The sequence below is a fragment of the Macaca mulatta genome, chromosome 10, assembly GCF_049350105.2.
Source record: "Macaca mulatta isolate MMU2019108-1 chromosome 10, T2T-MMU8v2.0, whole genome shotgun sequence".
In the NCBI taxonomy this organism is placed as follows: Eukaryota; Metazoa; Chordata; class Mammalia; order Primates; family Cercopithecidae; genus Macaca; species Macaca mulatta.
The window spans coordinates 108,326,713-108,347,617 of NC_133415.1; the positions used below are offsets into that span (position 1 = coordinate 108,326,713).

At 37.9% G+C, this 20,905-nt stretch overlaps 1 long non-coding RNA gene across 1 annotated transcript; it reads right to left on the reverse strand.

The window, feature by feature from the left end:
- Positions 1 to 629: 629 nt before the first annotated feature.
- Positions 630 to 5,891, reverse strand: LOC144331560 (uncharacterized). Its single transcript, XR_013398846.1, has 2 exons — positions 5,764 to 5,891; positions 630 to 1,206 (listed from the first exon to the last, which is right to left on the reverse strand). It is a non-coding gene; the product is annotated as an uncharacterized LOC144331560 (long non-coding RNA).
- Between the last annotated feature and the right edge of the window lie 15,014 nt (positions 5,892 to 20,905).

The following is a 20,905-nucleotide window of genomic DNA, read 5'->3' on the forward strand; positions in this document are numbered from 1 at the left end:
CAAGAAGCCAGGAAGGGCTCAGGAAATAGAGCATTTTAGTAAAAAGAAGAATGATAAGTGAATATACAACTCACTTATTGAGCAAAATTAAGAACTTGAGATCAGAGGGATTAAGGCATAAAAATATGATAGGCAACACTGAAATCAGTCAAGCGTAGCACTGAGGCCACATAATTTTATAAACCTAGACACAAGTGGAGGCATGTATTTAAAATGACTTTTGAATGAGAAAGTTTAGGATGGTGAAAACGAGATGAGGATAACCTGTGCTAAAGAAGATATGCAACAGAAGAAAATAAACTCCCTGAAGAAAAGAGTTGGTCTAAATGTAGGATATCACAGTATTATTACTAATGATGAAATAAAGGTGGAAATGCAGTTGTGTATACTTGTAAGTGTATGCAAATGTTTATGATGCTATTAATAGGATTTAATAAGCCTGTTGTAAATAACATAAAAACCTCAGACATGAAATTGAAGGAATGGCAATAGTAATAAAATGTAAAATGAGATGACAAAGTCAGACCAAATGTACACATTATAATAAGAGTACTAAATAACTCTTTATTATAAAATGTGTACACTAAAGGATGTTTATAAGAAACACAAAATGATTCCAAAAGGTTCTAAGTAAAATGATAGGCAAAGAAATGCCAGTTTATTGTACAAGAAAGCAGAAGTTTCAATATTATTGTGGGATAAAGTAGAATTCAAGCAGAAACATAATAAAGGTGAACAAAATCATGTGTTTATTGGCAATGGATAATCTTAATGTGAATGAGCAAATATGAAACATTAAACACAAATATTAACTTTATTTTTGACAAAGGAGTAATTAGATATGGCTCCCAAACTCAAAAATAAACATTTGGGGGCGGGGGGCGGGCAAGGAAATATTGAAACAAATAATTGTCATGCAAAATGCCTAATGTACCTTTGCATTAATTCAACAAGACTTTGTTGAGATTCTTTCTCTGTAACGTAACTCAAGCATTGAGAATGCAGTGACGAATAAGCAGGTATGCTTCCCAACTTCCGCATGTTTGTAGTCTGTTTTGAATGAAAGGAGTAATACCCAGAAGAGAACAATGAAAAGCCAAAGAAACAGAGTGAAGGAAGGTTTCGGTGAAAATCTGCAGGGATTTCACTCATTTCACTCATTTCACATCAGGTTGGTAGAAGTTGCTTGATCAAGTGCATCCGGCTCTGTTAGGTACATGGAGAAAATACACAAAAAGGCACTCCAAATTAGTGTCAACTGCAAAATAAATAGATAAATAAAAATTCTCACAAGAAAATTAACGTTTTTTTGAAAGAACATGGTCCAAGAATTGCTTCCTTCCGAACCACGGGCCCACAAATTTCCACAAGCTTCCCTGATACGTCTTCCCCAACCAGGTTCATGGAAAGAGCAAAATTGTTCCCAGAGAGGGTATTAAAAGCATGGCCACGATCACGTGCATCATTTGCTGCCAACAGGCACAAAAGGAATGGCTTGTGTATTCTCCAGGCTCATCAATTGCAGATGTACCAGTGGCTCATTTGGTCCCTTCGTTTGTGCCTGGCACCCTATCCCTACTTACTGAAAATATTTAATAGAACAGAACCTTCTTTTCTTGCATTTAGCTGAAATAAAATGAGTTCAAAGTAACAAACTGTTACCTTGACTAACTGGACGTACTAACAGTGAGATGTGTGGCAATACATTTCCTATTATGACATTTTTATCTAGCAGCATAAGATGACTACAAATGGCATCTTTACTGACATACAGACCAGTTCTACGTTCGCATGTGTTGATTTTACTCCTGATTTTCTCTGCAGTCTTCTAGAGGTTGAACATGACTCTCTTTGTTCATTTCCCTTAGGATTTTCTGTAGATATTTAATCATTTTCAAGTAATAACTTAGCTTGATAATAGGCACTTGGGTTTAGGAGAAGTCCCTTTAAGTAAGACTTCACCACCAGAAACAATATGGGGTGTGCACCTCATGCATTCAGCAGCAATGTATTGTATACGTATATCTGTTTTGTGATATCACTGATGGTCAAGAGACGTTGAATTGTGTATTGCTCTCTGCTTCCAAGCTGTGAAATGTTCCAGTTTCAGAGTCTGGACTTGATTTTATTTTATTAAAAAAAGAAAATTTTGAAAAGAGGTCTCTTTGTTCCATTACAATAATTTTCAGTACTCTCTTCATCTCTTATTAAGTCATTCTGTGCCTTCTCTCAGAGCACATTGTGACTGAAGCATTAATTAGCCTTCAGAGATCCTCAGACATGCTTCTTTCAGCAAAGATCTGACATTTGGGGACTGTCAGTCACTTGGAGTTATACTGAATAAAAAATTCATATTAAACATTTCAACAAGGAGTTTATATAAACTAGCAGAGGGAGAAGGAAGATTGGTAGAGTAGAAGGGAGTCTGTTTAACTTTATATATTAGACAACATGGGGTAAATGACATTTGGAATTAATGAAGCATATAATCATAATTACATGGCTGGTTCATCATCTTACCTTCCAAATTGTGCCTGAAATCAGCTAATGGCATAATACATGTACAGTTCCTTGTTCAGAGCCTATCTTGGCATGAGTATTCAATACCTTAGCCAACATTGTCAATAAGAAGCTGCTCCTCTAGCAGGAAAATATATTAGGCTCTAACCAATGAGATAGCTGCAGCAGGCTTAACAAAAAACCTTGCATTTTCTGTTCTTGTCGTCTTTTCTCTTTCACCAGATTTCACAGGTTTGAGAAGGTGGGATGACATGGAGGAAAGCTGATGTTATGAAAGCATAGAGCTCTCCCACAGGCTCTCCCTTGCTCAAATTAGCATTGAAAAAATGGAAATGAAAGAAAGATGGAAACTGTTGTTTATTAAATGGCTAGTATGTACCATGGGTGTTGCCTATACCAATAGATAAAGTATTTCATACAGAATAGATGCTCAATAAATGTTGAAATCAATAAATAGATGTATGATTTATATGTATATGTATGTATTATCCATTATACATATATATGCATTATATATGCACATGTACATTCATTATATGTATGTGTTAAATATGTGTTACATGTATAATGTATAATACATTATATAATACGTAATATGTTACATGTATAATGCATAATATATATACATGTAACATCCATATATAACACATGTATATTACACAATATGTATTATACATTATATATGTAACACATGTATGTATTACATATGCATGTGTACATATATATACACATAAATATATAATGTGTCTAGAAATATAAAGTGGTAAAGACCATGGAGTTTTGTGTTTCGTGGACTTGGGCCCCTGCTCAGGCAGTACATCCTTAAGCAAATAGAACTATGACTGCTGTCACAACTTTTCTTTTCCATGTTATTACTGTTAATATATCCCTCACCATCCCATAACTTTTACTTTAATAATTCTCAGGGAAGATCTTGTCATCTCCCTGAAAAAGTCATGTCTGAGCATGAGGTCCCAGATTCAATTGAGATCTTTATGGAATCACTGTACATTTCAATATTTTGCCTAAATCCCTTATGAGGTTAGTGGTTTATTTTCTCAGCCTATGGAGAGAAGCTCTGGCAAGAATACTGCATAGGAACAGCCTAAGAGGACCTGTGGGATGCTGTCCAGGGTCCTGCTTCCACGATGGGAAGTCCAGCCATGCACTGCTAACAATGAACTGCCTTGTGGCCCATTCTCTTTCACTCTAAGGATAGACAGCTGTTCACTGCCCATATCAATTTACACCACTGACTTACTGTGACATTTGGGGTTTGAATATCTGTTTGCCACATCCTAGCTCTGTTAACAGTTTGTATATGATCTGACATAACAGCATAAACTAACCTTCCACCCAGCTCTGTATTTGATCCTAAAAAGCAAGTCCAGGTGTTTCGTTTTTCCCATAATTAAAACAGCAACAACAAAATATCGTGTATTGCACAGGAAACAATGCAATGCTCAATACGTTTAAAGAACCAATAGGGGTTCATGACACTCTCTGGGATTAATGACAGTGGATGACTTGACATTGAATGGGGGGAAGAAAGGGAAGAAGGTGGCCGAGCACAGTGGTTCATGCCTGTAATCCCAGGACTTTGGGAGGCTGAGGCGGGTGGAACACGAAGTCAGGAGATCAAGACCATCCTGGCTAACATGGTGAAACCCTGTCTCTATTAAAAATACAAAAAAGTAGCCAGGTGTGGTGTTGGGCACATGTAGTTCCAGCTACTCAGGAGGCTGAGGCAGAAGAGTCTCTTGAACCCGGAAGGGAGAAGTTGCAGTGAGCCAAGACTGCACCACTGCACTCCAGCCTGGGCAACAAAGTGAGACTTGGTCTCAAAAAGAGAAAGGAAAGAAGGTTCTTGGAACCTGGGAAGAGCTGGAATGGTGGAAGAGGCAGTGCAAGGCAAGAAGTGTAGCCATACACAAATGCAACTACTGCTCAAACCAAACAGGCAGGGAGAGAACAGTGGGGAATAAATACTCTGACCTCTTTCTTCTTTTGTTCTTTGAATTTTGTTTGACATTACCTATTGGTTGGTCACTACTGAGCATCAGAGGACAGGCTGGCTAGACCGATGCAGTAGGAGGTAGCTACCTGGACAGAGAGTGGCAGAGAAGGCATCGTGGAGCTGGGATAGCGGCAAGCAGAGCAGAATCAGCACCATTTTGTTTTTTCCAGCCCTGGGTCTCCCTCCAGCTGCTGCTCTCTCTCCTTTTAGCTTTACAAGATTCAAAAACGCTTGCTGCTCTAGGAGCTCACCTCCTGTTGAATATTGACACTGGGAAATCCAGCATTTATTTCTGCCTCTACTCTGAAGCCTTCTTCAACCAAGTCACACTGGTGTCTTTATGGCTAAATTCTACATTGTTTCTTCAATTCTCTCATGGCAAAACCCGCTCCCATGTTGCCCGTCGTTCTCTGCTCTCTTCTTTACCTTTTTGGCAGTCATTGTAAAGATCATGTTGATGACAAAACAAACCAACAACAGAATCCAAGAGCAAAATGATTGTTTACAATACCATCCTGTATTTAATTTCAGATTTATTTTTTTTTTCTGAGACGGGGTCTTGCTGTGTTGCCCAGGCTGGAGTGCAGTGGCACAATATCAGCTGACTACAACCTCTGCCTCCCAGGTTCAAGCCATTCTCATGCCTCAGTCTAGTGAGTAGTGGGGACTACAGGCACACGCCACCATGCCTAGTTATTTTATTTTATTTTATTTTATTTTATTTTGTATTTTTAGTAGATAAGGGGTTTCATCATATTGGCCAGGCTGGTCTTGAACTCCTGACCTCAAGTGATCCGCCTGCCTCGGCCTCCCAAAGTGTGGGATTACAGGCATGAGTCACCATGTCCAGCCTAATTTCAGATTTTTATTTATTCATTATTTCTAGTCTGTATGGCATTTCACTTAGCACACAGAGCATATTGCATCATTTTGCCAGTTTCTTTCTTGTATTCCCCTCTTTCCCTTTCCTACCTCATCCAACTTGAACCGTGTGAAGAGCCTCGCATGTGTGTTCTTCCATATCTTTCTCCATGACCCATACAAGCATATGTAAAAATGTACATATGCATGCAAGGTGACTTTAATGTGCTGGGTTTTTTTTTTTTTTAATTGCACGAACACATAAAATAACACCATATATGTTTCTCTACAACTCCACTCTCATTGTAATGTAAATTATCCTAGGCTGATTTGGCTGGAATTTATTTTGTTTTATAATACTTTACCTTGTGGTTTTACAGATGAGCATCAGTCTTGACACAGCTGATCCGTCTGGCTAGGTAGGTGTCCGTTCTTTATTCAGTTCAAGGTGAACTCTCCTTTAGTCAAAAACAGGAAACCTCTAAATGAGCCACCAAGTTCCTTCTTGAAGTGTTCTGTGCCCATAGTTTCTGATATCCCTGTGTCCTGGTTTTCTTCCTCAAGTTCTCTCCCCACCTATGTGTGTGAAATCTTCTTTCTCTGTTTCCTTTCTTTATGCTTACCTATGAGTCAACTTTTTCTGTGATAACAATGCTTAATAAACAACGCTGTAATTTTATTGGCTTAAAATCACAAACATTAATCTGAAAAGGCTGATTTTACATTTCTAGTAAATTTCTGATAATTTCCCCTGGAGTAATGTCTTACGTACGTTTGTACATGCCAACTTATTTCCTACAAATCTTTTTCTTCATATTTTAATTTGCCTGAAGCCTCTCTCCAAGCCTCTCTATGCCAAAAAATAAATAATAAGGTAAAACACAAAGTTTTTCTTGGAAATAAGTGCAAGGGGCTGTGATGAATAACAAACTAGAATTAATTCTGTCTTAGGTCATCATAAGGGACTCAGGTCTGGGTAAGCATCTTCTTGGTCTTGTTACTACAAGGCCAAAGAGTTTGTTATATCTTCATAATTTATTTCAAGTCCTCAAGGAATAAAAACACTGGTTTTTCTAACCTTGATTTTATTATGTGAAAATCGATCTGTATCATTATATCTCAGTAGTGTCTACAAAATGGACCAAATATATTAGTGTCTAGAAACAATACATAGAACACAGAAGTCAATTTATATCCTCCTACTGAGAGATTTAAATCTGGAAATTTCTAATTATCGTCCTCACCATAGAAATTCAAGAAGTGAGTGTGCTACACTCCTTCATGGAAAATTAGGGTTGGCCAAGTTCCAGGGGCAGAAAAAGGGTTTTGTAGGGCTTTAGCTATACAGGGGAAAACACGTATCTTAGAAAATACGAAGAGATAAAGTGGTGGAAAGAAATGCAAGAAAGCATAAAGGAGAACCAATATCCTGAGTCCGAGGAAAGCACATAAAATCCCAAAGTCAGCTGGGAGCCAGAATAGGGGATTAAGACATAAGTTAGGAAGCTGAGAATTGAGCAGTCTGGACAAATGAAAGTCAGAGAAGTGAACAAAGGTCCTATGTTCTAGAAATGTTTTCAAATATCAGGGCAGCTCAGAGTGATAAAAGCCTAAGCCATTTCCATCTTTTGACTATTTCAGTTTTCTAAACATAATAAATGCCCAATCAGAAGTATACAAATTGTGATACAGTTTAATGCTCACTTTTAACAAATTAATCCTTTTAACAAAAGCTTTGTAATGCAGTGTAACTGTGCCATACACAAAGCAATGATCAGACTTTGAATTAAAAAAGCACACGTTTGTAGTACCTGTTGTTTTGGTTAAGTTTGGGAAACCGAGTAAGTTGAATGCTGTGTTCTTTCAATTTTGTCAGTATTTCTCTATAATTGAGTATATAATCTAACATTTACTTTAGCAATGTAAACTTTGCATTAACAATGTAAGGACTTGTAATGAATGTGGCTTGGCTCACGTCTCTTTGCCTCATCATCTCTGTCCCTCCTAGGATGAATCTTTTAAATCTCAGCTGGCCACTCATCTTTATTATTGTGATGAGTTTGGCTGACCTCAGGATTAGCATCAACACTATATGAATTTATATAGCCATGAAAAAACTAATTTAACATTTCTGGGGCATCCCTGATAGGTAAATTACCCTAGAGACATGTTTTATTTATGCTTTTGTTTATTGACTTCTTTCACTCTCTTGCATGCAAATCTTTGTGTCTTAATTTGCCTGGACTTGTAATTCTCATGAACATAGCAAGACTAAAAGGGAATCTTTGGAAAGTACTTCTTTAATTTGATGAACACAGACAGGTAATCTGAATAAATTCTGTTCAAGTATATTAATTATCCATTGTGACAGTCCACACTAATCAATTTCACCAGAAGTTACCTGTGTTCTAGATCATCTTCTGCATGGAAGTAATAGTTGAAATCATTATTAGGACCCATATAACAGAGAACATTAGAGACACACCAAAGTTAGCAAAATAAATAATGTACTATTTATAGAACCTCTTCACTTACACCGTTGTCTTTAAAGAATAACGTAAATAACTGCACATAGGAACAAGCTCAATTATAGTAAACTAAAGAAAAATAAAAGATCCTGCATTGCAGAATCTAGCACTTGGAAACTCCGTAATACACAGCCTAGCTCTTTACATTTTTTTTTTTTGAAAAGTGTATGTATGTAGTGTTCCCTTAATATCTTTGAAGATAGATGTTGAAGTCAACTTTTTAATTTTAAAATAGCTACATGTGCTTCAACTCTGGTGGTTCAAGATAATTTAATCTCCCTAAGGATATAACTCTTACAGCTGTAAATGACCAAAAAAAATTCCATTGATTTAATCAAATAAGGAATATATTGAATCATACAACTAGAATGCCCGGGGTAAGTCCTGCTTCAGGTAGGGTTAGATTCAGGGGCTTAGATCAGAAAAACATTTTTTCTATCTCAGATCTGCTTTCATCAAGGTTAACCTCTTTTCCAGGTAGCACTCTCTTTATATATAACACAAAGGTCATTTATTACTCCAAAATTACATTCTACCACTTTGTCAGCCAAAGAAGTAGTGCCTCTTTCTTAATCTTTCCAGCAAACCTCTCAGGTAGGATGCCCATTGTCTCAGCTCTAGCCACAGGCTCATCCGTGAACTGATCCTGTGGCTGAGGAATGAGGTGCTTTTAATGCCTCTACAGGAAACAAGTAGAGTGAGAATGGAACAAACTTGTCTTCCAAGGAGAACACCTAGAAGCAAGAGAGATGAATTTTGCTTCTCTACTTCTCTGGGTAAAGACAACTTGTTCATTAGAGAAGCAGGATTATGCCTGCTTTTCATCTGGCCCATATAGCACGCCTCATTCCTTCCCTGCAGCATCTACCTGTTACAATACACATAGTAAACGGGAGTACATGTTGAATAAATGAAGGCATGAGTTTCATTTCAGAGTAGAATGGGGAATTGATTGGCTCTGAAATCAGAGGGAACTGTTTTCTAATTGTGGGTCTATAACATATTGAGAGATCTTGTGGAAAACTAATGTGTGTGCTTTCATCTTCTCTTTTGTAAGTTAGGGATAATATAGGGATTTTTAAGAGAAAAATATGTGAATATATGTAAATTACATAGTCTAGGCCTTTTTGTTTAAAAAAATTAAGTCTACTCTCCATTAAAATGATTCCATTCTACTAGAATTATTTAAATTTAACTTATTTGAAATTTAATATTTTATTAAAACCTAATTAATTTTTTCATAGGATTAAATAATGTAATTCAATATCTATTGATTTGGGTTCAGGCATATTAAATTTTAATGCAATCTTTGTATTTTTCATAAAACAAAATTGAAATACATTATTTAAGGACATTCTACACTTGACCTATTTTCTTATAAAAATATGTGCCTGCCCCTTTAATGTTTGGAACGAGTTGATAATTCTGTCACTATGTGTAAGTATATAAAAGAGGGAGAGGGCCAGGTGCGGTGGCTCATGCCTGTGATCCCAGCACTTTGGGAGGCCGAGGCGGGCAGATCATGAGGTCAGGAGATCGAGACCATCCTGGCTAACACAGTGAAACCCCGTCTCTACTAAAAATACAAAAAATTAGCCAGACGTGGCAGCGTGTGCCTGTAGTCCCAGCTGCTTGGGAGGCTGAGGCAGGAGAATGGCATGAACCCAGGAGGCGGAGCTTGCAGTGAGCTGAGATTGTGCCACTGCACTCCAGCCTGGGCGACAGAACGAGCCTCCGTCTCAAACAAAAAAAAAGAGGGAGAAAAAGAATGACCTTTTGTGTCCTGAAACAAATACTTTACTCTTTCCACTTCTGTTTACCCCAGCCTCTGGAGGACATAGAGGCAATATTGTGGAAGAGTTATCTTTTGTATGTGTGTAACAGACCAAAGAATAAATATTAAATATGCTGCTTCACTTCTCCCGTCTGTTTCCCCAATGTCCCAAGTGGGGTCAACTCTGATATCTTTTGCTATGACAACAATCCCAGAAAGATAAAAGGAACTGGCATGCTACCTAAGGAAACTACCTATTGACAATATTTTTGTTGTGATTTAAGAAAGAATAAGCCTATCAACAAATACACTTCTTTAGTAGTGGATGACATTAAATTTAATCATGCGTAGTCCTTGTTTTGGATACATTGGCAAAAAACAAGATGCCAAAGTGGCATTCAGCTTATGGAACACTGAAAGAAACATTCTGCAGCAGACTTTTGTATGTTCTCCCATCAAAAATAGTTCAGGTAGGTGTTAAAGACTATTGTAGACATATGTCTAGACAGCACCAAATCGTGTCCCTGTGCACATTTCGGAAGAACCAGGGACTGAGTGGGGAAAAAAGCCCCAGGATATTTTGGAAAAGGTTAAAGTGTATGCTTCCTGGAAGAAGCAACACCTGATAAGTAACATATTTAAACAGGAAGTGATTTGATTCACCCTATTGCTGTTACGTCTATTGGGCTGTCATCAGACGTCATAGACATGACTCGAGATGGTGTCATTAGAAAAAGTTCACTGACAGTGTAATCAGTTCAATCCCTGGTGATCTTCCTAAACATTGTTGAGATTCATCTGTCCCCATACTTGGTAAACATTTTCACTAACAAGACTCTAAAAAACAACAAAAAACCTTCCATTCCCCAAGTATGTGGAGATTTGCCCAAAGTAATGACACATTCTTTAAGGTTTAGTGTTTTATCTTAAAAAGCAATTTGCATCTCAGCTTCTATATAGTTGAAAAAGTGTTCTTGATTCAGTGAAACGTATAGTGTAAAAATACTCATTTGAGTTTATTCCCATTGAACTGACCAGATCTATAAGTAAAAATGTGTGCAGCAGCTAGATTTGTGTGACTCTAGCTTTAATATTTATTTCACAACACCATTCTACAAGCACCAGGAGAAATGGAACTGTGACTCATTTCTTCACTGCTGTACCCCCTGGGTCTAGTCAGTACCTGGTAAAGAGTAAATACTTGATAAATGTTTGTTGACTGAATGAAAGAAATAATTAACATGCCGTGTGTATCCTCAGCCTTCCCATTTTCTCAGTGTACAACCCCAAGAGGATGTGTACTTCTATTTGAAAAGCACTGCTCGATAGGATGCAAATTGAAGCCAAGAATCAGAATTCACAGAGACAAATTACTGGAACAATTTTCTCTTCACTTCTGTGATTTTATTAGCTGAATTATGGGTGCGGCTTATTTCATGGATCAAATGACCGAGTCTTCTAAGTCTGTGGACTCAGTACTCAGCAATTATCCAGTTAATATGATTAATGTTGACAGTAAAAATGAGCATCAGCTTGGTCACGGGGGTCTCATGTTTCTGAGGCTTGGAAACCACATCGAATCTACGGAAGAAAGGTTCTTTTGAAGGAATTAAGCTCCGGAGGATACCTTGTTCCTCTCCACTGCCTCCATATGTCTTCTGCCCTCTCATTCCTCCTCCTCCTTCTCAGATCACTCAATAATTTTTTCGGATATTCATTTCTGGCCATGCTGCATGTATGTATGTTGTCAGTCTGAATTACCTCTAATTTCTCAAGCATCGGAAAGACAATGCTGTTAAAACATGATGGCAAAGCCTTGACTAAACAGTGGATATGATGACCTACGGTCATATGGGGGGAGGAAAATAATAGCTGATTAAAAATATTATTTTACCTCAGAAATGCTCACTTTTTAAGTGAAAAGTTGTCTTAAATCCAATACCAAAAATAAAAAAATCAGTGAAGGACATTTGGGCTACCTTTTGTTGAGCACACCTTAGATGCTAAGTACTTGAAAATATGAACCTGTTGAACCTATTCACCTCTCTGCACCAACCTGAGGAGGAGGGTCCTGCTGTCCTCCAGTAAAGATGGGGCAGGGAGACTGGGAACAGTGAAGCCTCTTGCTCAATCATAGAGGAGCCTTGGCAGAACAAGGGTCCAATGCCGATCTGACCTAAGGAAACTACCTTTGACAATACTTTTTGTCCCGGTTTAAGAGAGAGTAAGTCTATCAACAAATACACTTTTTCAATAGCTGATGACTTAAATTTCATCAGGCGTAGTCCTTATTCTGATACACTGGCAAACAATGAGATCCCAGAGTGCCATTCAGCTTACGGAATGCTGAAAAAAAAAATTCTACAATATTACTTTCAGAAGTTCCCCCCTCACAAATAGTTCAGGTAGGTGTTAAGTAAATAAAGACTATTGTAGGCATGTCTGGACAACACCAAATCCTGTCCCTGTGCAGGTTGGATCATCAAAGCAAGGATGTAAAGGATTACACAGAAGTTGTGGATACAATCAGAGTGGAAATTTGGTTGGCTACGCAGAGAGGATTAATCATGATTAAGAATAATTTTAACTTAAAAGCTCTGTCTGGCAAATCTGAATTCTTAACCACTGTGTTAGATTTATTTTGGCTCTGTAGCAGGTCAAAGACTTAAAACTATCAATTGAGCACCATCTAATGTAAGACTTTTTAAGTGTGACGCATACACACACACGCGCGCGCAGAAAGAATAACCATATTCCAGTATATGTGGCCAGGTAAAAATGACAGTGAATTATTCTTGCAACCAAATTCAATAGTCTGAATAGAATAAAGTGAAATATTGTCACTTTATATCTCTTGATTGTGTTTTAATATCTCCTAACACCACAGCTAATCTTCAGGGTATATAAAGCTTGTTATTGAAATAATATAATTTGAAGACTTCACCTAGAAACCTTCCATTTGAAATTTAGCCATCAACATATTGCTCTATCACCTGGAATGAAACTTCACCAATGGGCTGAGACTCATTTATTTTAAATTTCTCTTTACCATGCAAAATAGTCTCATGACAGACAGCACATATTTAAGTGACATAAATCCCATTTTGAACGCATTTTTTGGAGTGATGACTATATAAGAGTTCTGGTTTATTTATACAACAACCTCAAGTGGGTTTTTTGTTTTGTTTCGAGATGGAATTTCACTCTTGTTGCCCAGGCTGGAGTGCAATGGCACAATTTCGGTTCACCACAACCTCCACCTCCCGGGTTCAAGCATTCTCCTGCCTCAGGCTCCCAAGCAGCTGGGATTACAGGCATGCACCACCATACCCCGCTAATTTTGTATTTTTAGTAGAGACAGGGTTTCTCCGTGTTGGTCAGGCTGGTCTCAAACTCTCAACCTCAGGTGATTTCTCTGCCTCAGCCTCCCAAAGTGCTGGGATTACAGGCTGACAGCACCTGGTCCATCAAATGGGTTTTTATCTCCATTTGCAGAAAGATAAGGGATTTCCCCAAGCCCACACAAATCGGATATGGTAGAGCTTGGATATTGGGCACTTTTCTTTAGCTTTTCCGATTGTGAACTTTCATATTCTATAAGGAAATTTAGAAATGAGTACTAACAGCTTAAGAAAATGGGACACTGAGTAGTGAGTTTTGATAAGACTTACCAATAGAGAGGACAGGAACAAAAAAGTGCTCATGGCAAGGATTCCAGCAATAGTCACAGCAACAACAAGGAGATTCCCAAGGGCTAAAGTTAAAGACTGATCTTCATCAGTTCTCAGATTTGCCAAAGAAAGCCTGATTATAAGGATTGGCGATAGTTAATATAATTAATGGAGACAGTACGCTACATTTAATAAAGTGTTTTGTCAGCAAATATATTTTACATTTTTGAGCAATTTAATTTCAAGAAGTTCATATTCTATTCAGGAAAGGATGCCTAAAATACTTCATTGGAAAAAATAAAGGATTGCATAAAATATTTAACATAGAAAATATATGGTATGTGCACATGTGGTGTAAGGAGCTGTATAACTGTGTTACTTGAAGAAGCCCCTCAGTGTGAGTCTTCTAGGTTCTGGGCGTGTTGAACAAATAATTGAACAAAATGCACAAAGTAACAATGAAACAGTGAATGTAGGGATTTATTGAAGTGAGAAAACACAGGGTAGGAGCGGGCCTGACTCAGTGATTCAAGGGTTTAATTGCAAAATTTTCTGGGGTTCAAGTACCTTTTAGAAGTCTCTTATTTGTTACCACCTACATGAATGAAGGATTTGACCCACAGCCAACCTGAGGCCAGAGTGGATTGATGCATTATGCAAATGAAGGAATGACCTTGGCCAGGCCAATTGGGGCACTTTGCGTTTCCCATTTGTGACCCAGTGGAAGAGAGGAGGTTGTAAAGAGAGTAGCCTTTTGATCATTTGTTACTTGGGCCTGAGAGGTAGATTCCCTTTTTGATTCAGTTTTAGGAAGTCAGTGCAAATTGGTCTTAGCCTCCCTGTCTCCAGGCTCTATTCTCCTGCCTCAGTTGCAAGGTGGGGAAGGGTGAATCGTGGTGTCATCTGCATCGAAGTGATAGCTTGAAACCTGGGATGGTTGAAGGAAGCTGAAGAGATGCCAGCACCTAAAACACCTCAATTACAGGCATTGGGGAAACCCTACATTTAGGGAGAAGAGGAGGAGGATTTCCAGGACACAGAGTGGAAGTGGCTAGGCAGGTCAGGGTGAAATACAAGGATTGACTTGGATCATCAAAGCAAGGATGAAAAGGTTTCAATAGAAATTATGGATATATTGAGACTGGAAATTTGGCCAGACATGCCGATAGAAAACTAATCACAAGAATAATTTTAACTTAAAACATTAAAAATGAAATATCTTTCATATGTAAATAGAAAAACTCCATTTCTGCAGGTCTTTCTTTTGAATGTGGAAATGCTCTGATTTCATGTGCCAATTATGGTTCCTAGATCATGCAACCTTGTCAAACCATCTATAGAATATAGAGCAATTATGTTTTCCCCAAACACAATGAAGAAGCAGTTTTCCCTATGCAGTGGACTCCTGGTGAACTTCATTACTTCTCTTTTTTTTTTTTTTTTCCACTGCTACCTTCGCCTGCCTTTTTACAAGCATAGACTTGAACATTTGCTACTCTCTTTATCTCTCCAAAGGCCCTGTTTTATTTCTCAGCAGCTGCCCTGTTTCTAAGGAGGTGAAGTTCCCTTTCAAAGCTGAACTTCAGACTGTACCTTGACCATTATTACTGCAACTCTCAGCTCCAGGACAGCATTTAAGGCAGACTAACCAGAGACCTGCTTCCCCAGCCTGCAATTGAGGAGAAAAAAGCAGACTGTAGCAGGAGGAATTTGCTGTGGATTGTGTGGTGTTGCTCACATGAAGCTTCTTGGTATTTTTTCTTTATATGACATCAGTTTCCACACTTTTCTTCAACTCTTTCCTTCCTGGACTCTTCTGAGGTCAAACTGCAGATAAAGGCAAACTCATAAATAGAGGCAACAAGAAAGGAGATGAACTGTTGGTCTTTATTTTCTTCCTCTTCTTGATAATCTTCCCCCTTCTCTTTATTCCTCCTTTAAAATTTACCCTGAAATTGAACTTTATGGATAGTAGAGAGTTAGTGATTTATTATTCTCTAGCAAAAGAGTATTTTTCCTTTCAGATGTGTGTCTTTAGAAGTCCTATTTTAATGTCCACAGGCACCCCACAGATAGATTGAAAAAGGATATCTGCAGAAGCCCAGTTAGCCAATTTCGTGAGTGTGATCAAAGGAGTTCAAAGGCAAATTGAGGTCTCAAGGAAAGAGACAGGGGAAACGAAACAGACCAAAGCCTGTTCTACTCAACCTAGTGGAGGACAGAGGCTTTGAGGATAAGGGAAGAAGAGGAAGAGACTAAGAAAAGAGGTCAACTGATGATGGAGCTAGAAAAACTACATCTGGGAAACAGATTAAAGGTGGCAATTTTAGGGATTTCTGAGTAAGACTGGAACTTGAAAATAAGTATCTAGATCTCCCCTCCGATCTCCCCTCCGATCTCCCCTCCGATCTCCCCTCCTGTCTCTTCATTGAAGTTTCTAAAGGCACATTAAGGTGTGGGGAAAACACTTTTACAGCTGAGGACTTCAGAAGGAGGTCATCAGCAGGTAAGAAATATTGAGTTTTTCTCATGAAAAGTAGAAAGAACTAAATTGAAAGAAGGAAGACACAGCAGGGAAACTCCACCTCCACTACTCCACCAGCTCTAGGAAACATCTTTAGGATGAAAGTCTAGAGGACCTTGTCAAAACCTATTAACACAACCTGAACAAGAAGAGAAAGTACTGGAGCTAAAATTGGGCCATTTCCTGTGAATCCTCTGTGAAATTAGGACCAAAGAAAGAAGGGAACATCAGCCTTGGGATAAATGTGTTGCCTGCAGATAAACAGTGTAGCAGATCCCATTTGGGGCTCTAATCCTTAACCTCTCTCGACACCTGCACCTTTTACTATGCAACATCACAGCTGTCTTCCCTTGCCTGCCCCACTTCATGAGCAGAGTAAACCCCACTCTATCTCCTGACTTACAGTGTGGCCATGTGACTTGCCTTGGCCAACAGAACAAGGCAGTGATGCTGATGTGCCAGTGCAGGGGTGACACCTTAAGGGACCTTGCATAATGCCTTTTGCCTTTCATATGGGACAGAGCTAACCCCGAACAACCTGCTGATCTTGACAGATCAGCCAACCCCCAAGCTCAAAAGCTAAATACTTGTTTTTTGTTGCATGCTGTTGGAGATTTTTGTGGTCATTTTTTTTACAGCAATAAGTTACCAATATAATACACAAGGGCTTGTCCCTAATCTACAGGAAGCCAAACCAAAGATCATGGTGACCTGGACCTGCTATGTGACCATGAAAAAAATGACAAAATGTTATGAAAACAGGGAGTTCATGCAAATGGATTCAACAAAACCATAGAAATCAGACCCAAAGATGGATAAAGGAAGCCAGGATGAATGTTGATCTTCTTGCCCTGGATGGGCAGAAGGTTGACTTAGTAATGTAAATCAGTGTTGAAGCTATTCACATATTTTCTTTTCTGGATTCACTTATTTGGCATTAATCCAACAAATATGTTTTAATGCACCCACTATGTATTAGGCAATGATAAGTGCTTTGGAAAAAGTGTGGAGGAGCAGATAGACATGGTCCTGGCCTTCAGGAAGGTTGATGCCCATCAATTCAGGAAGCATGCATTGTGTGTTTTGGTTTTTTGCCAGTCAGTATAAAGGAGAAGATAATGGAGTAACGTGCATACAGTTATGGAGGGCAAATAATATCCCACAGGAACTGCTTACAGAAACAAAATATGTGTTTGTGAAGACAGAGTTGTTTGTCAAACAAAAATTAGAAGTGTATAACATTCATATTGTCTTCCTTACCCCTCCCCAAAAAATACTTTAATATGCATACTACAACAAACCAAGAATAAGAAATTCATGGAACAATTAAAGATTAACATTACAAGCAGTCTGGGCACGGTGACTCATGCTTGTAATCCCAGCACTGTGGGATGCCAAGGTGAGAGGATCATTTAAGGTCAGGAGTTCAAGACCAGCCTGGCCAACATGGTGAAACCCTATCTTCTAAAAAATACAAAAATTAGCTGGGTGTGGTGGTACATGCCTGTAATCACAGCTAATCAGAAGGCTGAGGTGTAAAAAAAAAAAAACAAAAAACAAAAAAAAAAAACAAAAAAAAAACCATTTAAGCATGGAGGACAGTCTAAATAATTACTAAATACATAAATGTTTTTGAAATTTTAAATTTACTTTTGAAAATAAAAACAATACATAAGAAAACATCCAGAATATAAAATTTAAAAATATATAATCTAATATTAATAACTCTATGCCAGGGGTTGGAAAACTATGGCCCACGGAACAAACTTGCTCACTGCCTATTTTTATAAATCTTTACTGGTACATAGTCATGTTCATCCATGTCATATTGCCCATTATTGCTTTTACATTATAACCCCTGAATTGAATAGCTATAACAGAGGCCTTACAGCTGTACAACCAAAAATATTTGAATTGCTACCAAAAAAAATTGCTGACCCTTACTCTATAGTGATAAATTGGGAATTCTTAATGAGTAATATTTTCAAAAAATATAAATTTCAAAATTTATCCAAGAAAAAATAGTGAAAAAAACAAAAGGAAAGCAATGGATGGCAAAATAGTTGTTCCATGAATACATCTCTAGAGAGCTTTGATGCTAATGTACTCAAATTCTCAATGCTGTACAATCTTTAGAGCAGAGCAAAAGAATAAAAGCACTTCTAGTTATATTGTGTGGCATAACTTTGATATTAAAACATAAAGCTTTATATAAAAAGATACCAAATATCAATCTCATGTGCTAATATTGACATAAAAATAAAATATTAATTCAGTCCACTACTATATAAGAAATATGCCATGAATTAAAGTTTATGTCAAGAATGTTAAAAAACCTCAATGTTATCTCTTGAACTAACTGATTGGTTGCTTTAAATTCCTAAAAAAGCACATTAAGATGTGGGGTAACTGCTTTTATATGGAATCACAAAGATGCTGTCACCAGGTAAAAAACTGTGAGGAGTTTTTGCCAGAAAAATTATAGAAAGAGGCTGGGTGTAGTAGCTCATGCCTGCAATCCCAGAGACTCGGGAGGCTGGGGTGGGAGGAACACTTGAGCCTAGGGGATAGAGGTTGCAGTGAGTTGTGATCTTGCCACTGAACTCTAGCCAGGGCAAAAGAATGAGACCATGGTTCTATTTTTTTTTTTTTAATTAAGAAAATTTTAGAAAGAATCAGAATGAAATAAGTGATTTCCACTTTTTCGGGCAAACTAGGGCTACCATTTTTACCATTATGGCACCTTCTTAGTAAGAAAGTGGGGAGGGTGGGCAGGGCAATGGTGGAGAAAACATATAATCTACAGATGAATAAAAGGCATTTGGTAAAATGTAACATCATTATCACTTATAAAATAGTAATAGAGACTTCCTTATGACATCAGACTCAATGTTCAAATATTTAAGCATTATCACTGAAGTTAGAAACAAACCCAGTGTCCACTATTACATAGCATTGTTCTGGAAGTACCAGCCAAGGTAGTGAGACAAGACATAAAATCGAATCCTAATCCACTGGCTACTGCTATTGCTGTGAGTAGTAGACTGATACTCTGCTCTGACCCAGGAGTCTCTTGTCTTCTTACAGCGTCCACGAAACTGTGGCAGGCTAACTGACTACATGGTAGGGTAAAATCTTGATGAGCTTGGGAAAATGTGCTAATTTCCTTTCAGTGCAATTTTTCCATTTTCTAAAATAAATACAACTCATGGAATTTTGAGGGATGTTCTAAGAAAATGTGAGTGGCACATGGTAAGCACAAATTTCCCCATTTAAATATTTTGTATGAATAATTTAATTGGAATGAGTAGAATCTTTGTGTTTTAACCACAGAGGATGGTGCTTCTGGTTCTCTGCTTCTCTTCACTGATCTGGCGTTTTTACTTCTTACATTGTAACCTTCAGATCCTCTCAACTCAGTCTCAAAGTCTAGCAAGTTTAATAGTTATCTTGTTAATTAGCTTTACCAAATAGCCCAAGTCATTATCCCTGTGATTTTTTTGAAGTATAAAGAATAATAATGTATTGACAGTGACACTCTGCAGAATGCAGTCTATTTTTAATAAAATAAAATAATACACATGTAAAAACCATTTATATTTTATGTGTGTGAGCATATTTTTCTCTTTCTCTTTTTCTCTCTGTCTCTTTCTTTCCCTCTCCTGAAACAAAACAATCTTTTGCACATAACATTCTCATGATGTTTTTTATTTTTAACACGTATCTCCATAAACAATATCCAGTTCTGTATTTGCACAGTTCACATAATAGCATCCCTGTAAAGTACCCTCTTGTAGCTTGCCTTCTGTTTTACAACAAACAATATGCTTTAGAGAGTTACCCAGGTTGATTTATGGAGATACGATTCATTCATTTTATCTATAGTAAAGTATATCATGAATAGACTACAATCTATTTATCCACCTCCCCACCAGGGAAGCAAGTTCTTTCCACAAATACTAATGCCATTTTCCAATTGGAGAAAATTGGACTCAGATACAGCATGGACATTAAATAGTACTAAGAAAATTTCTGCTTTGCACTTTACACGCAAAGAATGATACAGTCATTTGGATTGACTACAGTGGTTAAGTATGTCTTTTGAAACTTTTTCCACAATACACTAAATTTACCTCCTAGTTATTATCTCCCCTGGAAGTTAATAGAAGGTCAATTACACTATAACAGTGTAATTGATGGAGGTTGGCAATATTCAAACATTTTTTCCTTTTTTTTTTTTGTTCTTTCACGTACTAAATTGAGTTGTTTCCTTTGCGAGATTTAAAAACTGATTGAAGCCAGTTTTCTTCCATTCTCCCCCATGTCCTTGTACATATAAGAAAAGAGAGACAGTTTCTTCCAGCCCCAAACACAAGATTTTAACAAAAGGCAGGCAAATGTTGACGTTTTCTTAGTATTTTATTTATCAAGAGTATTAGCAATCTGTTTAAAGCAGTGGTTCTCAACTGGGGCAATTTTGCCACCTCCACTCCACACCTGAGAACATTAGTCAATGTCTGGAGTTAATTTTGGTTGTCATGACTGGAGTGGAGGTGCTACTGGCATCTGGGGTGGAGAGGCCATAAATGCTGCTAAACATCTTACAATGTACAAGACGGAGACACCTCTACTGCCACCCCCAACACAGAATCGTCCAGTTCTAAATAGCCATAGCGCTGAGTTGAGAACCCCCTGGTTTAAAAAAGCAGAAACCAAAATTACATCCCGCAGCTGCCATCTTTATTCCAGGAGAACCCTTAGACCAAGGCCTGACCTGACCCTATGAGGACATAAGCTAAATCATAAGGCAGACAGAATGTTCTCTCTGTCACCCTCCTATTCATGTCAGTTACCCCACACAGCCGGTTTTAATTCCTGTCTTATTTCCCTGTTATGTAATTCCCCAGCTTCCTTTGAAAGCTCCTTCAGCGCCACATCTATGTATCCTTTGGAGGTGGAGCTCAGGTGGCTTTGTTCGGCTGAGCAAGTCAACACAGTTTTCCCTTTCCT